Genomic DNA, 6,586 nt, shown 5'->3' on the forward strand with positions numbered 1-6,586 from the left:
GGGTGTGATGAGGAGTGATGAATACACAGAGGATAAGAGGGGGTGTATATGTATATATGATGTGTATGCATGTGTGGCAGTATTATATTCAGTGGATACAGTGTGGAGCAGCATTATATTCAGGATACAGTGTGTGGCGGGATTATAGTGGGTACAGTGTATAGCAGTATTATATTCAGTGGATACAGTGTGGGGCAGTATATTTAGTGGATACAGTGTGGTGTAGTATTATATTCAGTGGATACAGTGTGGGGCAACATTATATTCAGGGTACAGTGTGTGGCAGTATTATATTTAGTGGGTACAGTGTGTGGTAGTATTATATTTAGTGGGTACAGTGTGTGGTAGTATTCTATTTAGTGGATACAGTGTGTGGCAGCATTATATGCAGTGGATACAGTGTGTGGCAGTATTATATTTAGTGGGTACAGTGTATGGCAGTGTTCTATTCATGGTACAGTGTGTTGCAGGGTTATATTTAGTGGGAAAAGTGTATGGCAGTGTTATATTTAGTGGCTACAGTGTGTGGTAGTATATTTAGTGGGTACAGAGTGTGGTAGTATTCTATTTAGTAAATACAGTGTGTGGCAGCATTATATGCAGTGGATACAGTGTGTGGCAGTATTATATTTAGTGGGTACAGTGTATGGCAGTATTCTATTCATGGTACAGTGTGTGGCAGTATTATATTTAGTGGGTACAGTGTATGGCAGTATTTTATTCAGGGTACAGTGTGTGGCAGGATTATATTTAGTGGGTACAGTGTATGGCAGCATTGTATTCAGGGCACAGTGTGTAGCAGGATTATATTTTAGGGATACAGTGTATAGCAGTATTATATTCAGGGTACAGTGTGGGGTAGTATTTTACATAGGGTACACTTTCTGGCAAGGTTATATTGATTACTGTCTTCATGCAGAGGATGAGGATATGCTGACAAAGTGAGGAGCCAGCGATTTCTGGATGTCAGACTCTGCAGAGAAGATGGAGCTGGAGGAAGACCTGGTCTCTGGACCAGATGAAGAAGAAAAGATAACAGAGAAGACATCACTCAAGTCAGAAGATGTCACTAAGGTCACTGATATCATTGTGGATTCTCTTGACTGTCCCATCAGAGCTGTAGTCACTTGTAAGTTCTGCAGTGATGATGGGTTAAACTGTGTCCAATCTGTGTCTCTCCAGCTGTTACAAAACTACAACTCCCATTGCCAGAGGCTCTCCAGACATGATGGGAGTTTTAGCTTTCCAACACCTGGAGAACCACTTCAACTGAGGTCATCGGTGGGGGGTCTCATCAGTTGGACCCCCACCAAAAAAATGGAGCCTCAAGGTAATTTTTTGCATCGGGGCCCGGTGGTTTCTAGCTACACCTATGGGGGGAACTATTAACAGAGGGGCCTACACAAACTATATGGAGCCCCCCATATAGTTTGGGTGGGCCCCTCTGTTAATAGTTGCTTCGATATAGTTTGGGTAGGCCCCTCTGTTAATGGAGTAGTCTGGTGAAAAATAACTTATCCCCCATCCAAGGATATGGGATAAGTTATTGATCGCAGGGGGGTGCAAGTGCTGGGACCCCCCTTGCGGAGCCCTGAAAGTTTGCTGGAAGCTGACATCTGTACCCCGCAGGAAGCCGCGGCCGGCACACCCCCTCCATGCGGGGTAGGGCATGCCCGCCTTCCAGCCGTGCAGGAGATAGCGGAGAATGCTCGCCCCCCCCCCCCCCGCTATCTATAGCTTATCCCCTAAGGATAGGGGATAAGTTATTTTTTACCAGACAACTCCTTTAATAGCACAGTTTTATACAACACCGTACTCGGCTCTAATCTAATTAGAAATATATAGATAGGAAATAAAATAATATTGGGGGCAGGCCACAGGGGGGGGGGGGGGGGGCAGGCCTTGAGCTGTTTGATGGGCCTCGAAATTTCTGATGGCAGCCCTGTGTCTGGCTATCCAGAGGACAAATCTCTAAGATCCCTGAACTATAACCTTTGGAGAGTGACCCACAGGAGACATTTTTTGAGAACATCTCCCCCCTACAACCAACTGACCCATGAGAAAATTCCTTTGAAGAACTATGTCTCAGGAGCTGTCAGCTTGGTCACATGTTGATACACTATGATCCAGTACCCACCTGACTTACCACCTTCACCCTTCTGGGCAAAATTCGAAACGGACCTGAACCTTTCACTATCATTGGTGCAAAGGGAGAGGAAACTTACTTTGGCCCACAAGTCATCTATTAGTTCCAAATATTAAGAAGCCAAATATAAACTTCATTTGCACCGGTATAGAGGACCTGTACGATTGCCGTTATACCTCAAGTAAGGTGCTGGAGATGTTGTCAGGCGGAGGGCATACTCCTTCATACATTCTGGTCCTGCCCTGTCCTAGGCTCCATTTGTCCCAATTCTTCTAGTTATAATTCTCTCTTTAGGTCTGGAACTTTTCTCTCTCCATTTTTATGAGATACCCAGAAAACGGTGTACAAGAAGTCAGTCCCCAAATTTAGGGTGGCTGGATGAAGATCTTTGGCTGCATTCAGGACTGGTCTGAAAATCCTACTGAGGAAAGGGCCGTTTTGACAAACAAGTGCCCTGAAACGCGTCTAGGTGTTTTAAAAAAAATTATATTGTATCAATGATACCTATTGAGCACGTACTCACCTGAGGATTTTCAGACCAGTCCTGAATGCAGCCAGTGAGGTTTATTTTGCATATATAATTGTATTTTAATAAAATTATATAATATTTTGTATCATATAATTGAAGCACGGTCTTAATTTATATTCAACCAGATTTAATCTATGTATCAGTTTTTCTGATACTAGTTTTGAGGGGTTGGTTTTTGTTTAATTCTTACTAGATTTGTAAATTACTTCTATTTAAAAATCCTAAGCCTTCCAGTACTCATCAGCTCCTGTATGCTCCAGAGGAAGTTGTGTAGTTCTTTCCTGTGTGACAACAGTGCTCTCTGCTGCCACCTCTGTCTGTGTCAGGAACTGTCCAGAGCAAAATGGATTTGCTATGGGGATTTGCTCTTAATCTAGTCAGTTCCTAACACAGACAAAGGTGCCAGCAGAGAGCACTGTGGTCAGACTGGAAAGAACTACACAACTTCCTCTCTAGTATAAAGCAGCTGATAAGTACTGGAACAGTGGTTCTTAACCTTGTTGGAGGTACTGAACCCCACCAGTTTCATATGCGCATTCACCGAACCTCTCTTAATTGGAAAAATAAAATATGATTTTTTCAAATTAAAACAAAGAAGGTATATATTTAAGTATATATTTATACATAGGTGCACAAAATGAACAAAACCATTAAATAACAAAACCATTAAGACACATAAGGCGCAGGCAGTGTTCCCCCACACATTAGGCTGGCAGTGTTTCCCCACATTAGGCAGGCCAACGGCTGTCTGGGCATGCTGGGAGTTGTAGTTTTGCAACATCTGGAGGTCCACAAGTTGAAGACCACTGATGTAGGCAGTGTTCCCCCACAGACATACAGCCTCCAGCCATATACAGTGTATGGCTGGAGGCTGCATGCTTGTGTACTGCCCACTTCAGTGCTCCGACCACCGCTCCGGCTATAGCAGTAGGTCTCGGGACTGGTGGTCGGAGAACTGAAGATGACGTGCCGCTGGTCACTTAACAAGCTGGCCAGCGCACGTCTTCCTCCTTCTCTATCCTCCGGTCCTCGACGCCTTTGTTTCCATGGGCGCACGTGTGTGCTATGTCCCGGCGGCCCTGCGTTTTTAAACTTAACGCGGGGCCGCAGGGAGTTAATAGTGATGGGAGGAATTGCCCAGCTGCTACAGGGCGGGCAAGCACCGGCTCTGCTCGGGGCCCCAAGCAATTGCTTGGTTTGCCTGTCATGTTGCGACCTCCCCGCCGAACCCCCGGGACTGACCGAACCCCTGGATCAAACCCAGGTTAAGAACCACTGTACTGGAAGATTTTTAAAAAGAAGTAATATAGAAATCTGCATAACTTTCTTGCACCAGTTGATTTTAAAACATTTGTTTCTGTTCGGAGTACCCCTTTAAGCTTCTTCTTCCCCTACTGGATCTCTTTTCTGCTCCTTAATCTTTACCCCCAACACCACCACTATCGGGAGCTTAGCCCCTACACCTACAAAGATACACACATACTACCACAACTCATCTTATTTTTTTTATTTTTTTTTAGATTATTATTTTTTTTTTTTTTTTTTCAGATTATTTTCTATTTTTTTTTATTATTTTTATATTTTTTATATTTTTTTTGTTACTCCCCTTTTATGTTTTTCCCTTTTCCCCAACTCCCAGCTGTTCACATCTTCTGCGGTTCACTCTCCGCTGTCCTCCTCCATCTGCGATAGGTCATCAGCTTTTTTTTCTAATAGAAAACAAAAAACAAAAATACATCTCATAAATGTTATAAGATTGGGATTATACACATTACAACTGAAAATACGTCATTTATGTAACCTTCAGGTGATAGTCTATAGGCCTTGTCAGACCCCCACAAGCACAAACAACACCACCATAGATCACTAAGCAAGAGGCCCCTCAGGAAATGGGGTCTCTGGGCAGTTGTAGTATAAATTAGTATAGTTACCTCCTTTCCCCTCCACCACGATCTCTTCCAATTTAGAGTATTTTATTTCCTTCTTATTATCATTCCTAAAAAAAAGGGAAATGTAAATATATTGTCATGGATGATATTATAGAAGAATTATATTATTAGTCATTTTAATTAATTAATAATATTGGAATTTCCACAGTTACACAGACTGACCCCCTAGGCCCCGTCACACAATATAGGTCGAGCATACAAGTGGATCCAGAAGGCACTACACGGAGGAGGTAAGGAGGTAAAGGGGACATCATGAAGGTGAACTTACCTGTAGCAAAAATACAGGTATAAAAACATCAGCATTAATGCCGCCCAAATCACCCCCGCCGCCAGCAACAACAAAGTCGTTTTTAAGTCTGTGGAAGAGAAGAACCATCTTTATATAGAGTTACATATAGAAATTCATTAAATACTCTATGGGGGAGATTTATCAAAACCTGTCCAGAGGATAAGTTGCTGAGTTGCCAATAGCAACCAATCAGATCGCTTCTTTCATTTTGCAGAGGCCTTTTCAAAATGAAAGTAGCAATCTGATTGGTTGCTATGGGCAATTCAGCAACTTTTCCACAGGACAGGTTTTGAAAAATCTCTATAAATGTATGTACACTATAGCTGCTGCAAAACTACAACTCCCAGCATGCCCGGACAGCCGTTGGCTGTCCGGGCATGCTGGGAGTTGTAGTTTTGCAACATTTGGAGGTCCACAGTTTGCAGACCACTACTCTATAGAACTACCAGTCACCCCGCTCCCCCATCACATTAAGGAGTATATAATAATATATTATAGATGGGAGGGACCCATATTATCTTGAGGGAGATTTTAATACATTTCGGGCGTCTAATGTGGGATCTGGATCAATAAAGGGGTTAAAATCTTGGATCTACATTAATTTGAGGGTTTGATCTAAATTTGGGGTCTGAATGAATGTAAGGGTCCGGCCTCGGGTTTGTGCATTAGAAGGGAGGGTGCAAAAGGTACACACGAATCCCCAAAAACCCCATAGCACTTACCCATCCTCTTTCTCCGTCAAATCACTGTAGTGTGAGGCTCAGTCTCCAGATCACCAGGATTTTGCTGTTCTGTTCTATTGTGACATCACATCTGCATCTGGTGATGTCATCATGGCATCCAGCAGCTGATTGGGCTCAATATATAAAGGGGTCCAGGGTTAGGATCATACAGGGATTTTGCAGGGGTTTTATTAGTATTAGAGAACGGGTGAAATGTCCTCACTATTCTATATGGGAGAATGCCGCTATAAACGAATAGTTATAAACCGGAACACTAAACCACTACAAGTCCCAGCATAAACTAGAAATGAATAATTACACAGTGCTGCAGGGATCACTTTTTCTATTATCCAGGGCAGGACTGCATATTCTAGGCATCGAGCTTTATACCTGGTTAAAGGGGTATTCCAGGAAAAAACTTTTATATAAATATATATATATATATATATATATATATATATATATGTATATATATATATATATATATATATATATATATATATATATATATATATCAACTGGCTCCAGAAAGTTAAACAGATTTGTAAATGACTTCTATTAAAAAATCTTAATCCTTCCAATAATTATCAGCTGCTGAAGTTGAGTTGTTCTTTTCTGTCGTGCAAGAGTGCTCTCTGCTGACATCTCTGCTTGTCTCGGGAACTGCAGAGAGTAGAAGAGGTTTGTTATGGGGATTTTCTTCTACTCTGGACAGTTCCCGAGACAGGTGTCATCAGAGAGACAGAAAAGAACAGCTCAACTTTTGCAGCTCATAAGTACTGAAAGGAGTAAGATTTTTTTTTAATAGAAGTAATTTACAAATCTGAAATAAAGATCAACCACACCTCAAAAATACCACCCTACTGGGTTCACAATGAATGATTGTTAGAGACAGATGATTTTGAAAAAATTTAAGAATTTATTAAAATTGAAATAAAGTGGATAAAATCT

The 6,586-nt window shown here is 41.8% G+C and overlaps 1 long non-coding RNA gene across 2 annotated transcripts; it reads right to left on the reverse strand.

Annotated features, from left to right (window-relative positions):
- Nucleotides 1–3,861: 3,861 nt before the first annotated feature.
- Nucleotides 3,862–5,699, reverse strand: LOC130272624 (uncharacterized). 2 transcript variants are annotated; one of them, XR_008843653.1, is made up of 4 exons: nt 5,636–5,699; nt 4,893–4,980; nt 4,607–4,671; nt 3,862–4,384 (listed from the first exon to the last, which is right to left on the reverse strand). It is a non-coding gene; the product is annotated as an uncharacterized LOC130272624 (long non-coding RNA). The 2 variants fall into 2 exon arrangements; XR_008843652.1 differs by lacking the exon at nt 5,636–5,699 and adding an exon at nt 5,062–5,118.
- Nucleotides 5,700–6,586: the final 887 nt, after the last annotated feature.

Source organism: Hyla sarda, chromosome 5, assembly GCF_029499605.1.
Source record: "Hyla sarda isolate aHylSar1 chromosome 5, aHylSar1.hap1, whole genome shotgun sequence".
NCBI classification, from domain to species: domain Eukaryota; kingdom Metazoa; phylum Chordata; class Amphibia; order Anura; family Hylidae; genus Hyla; species Hyla sarda.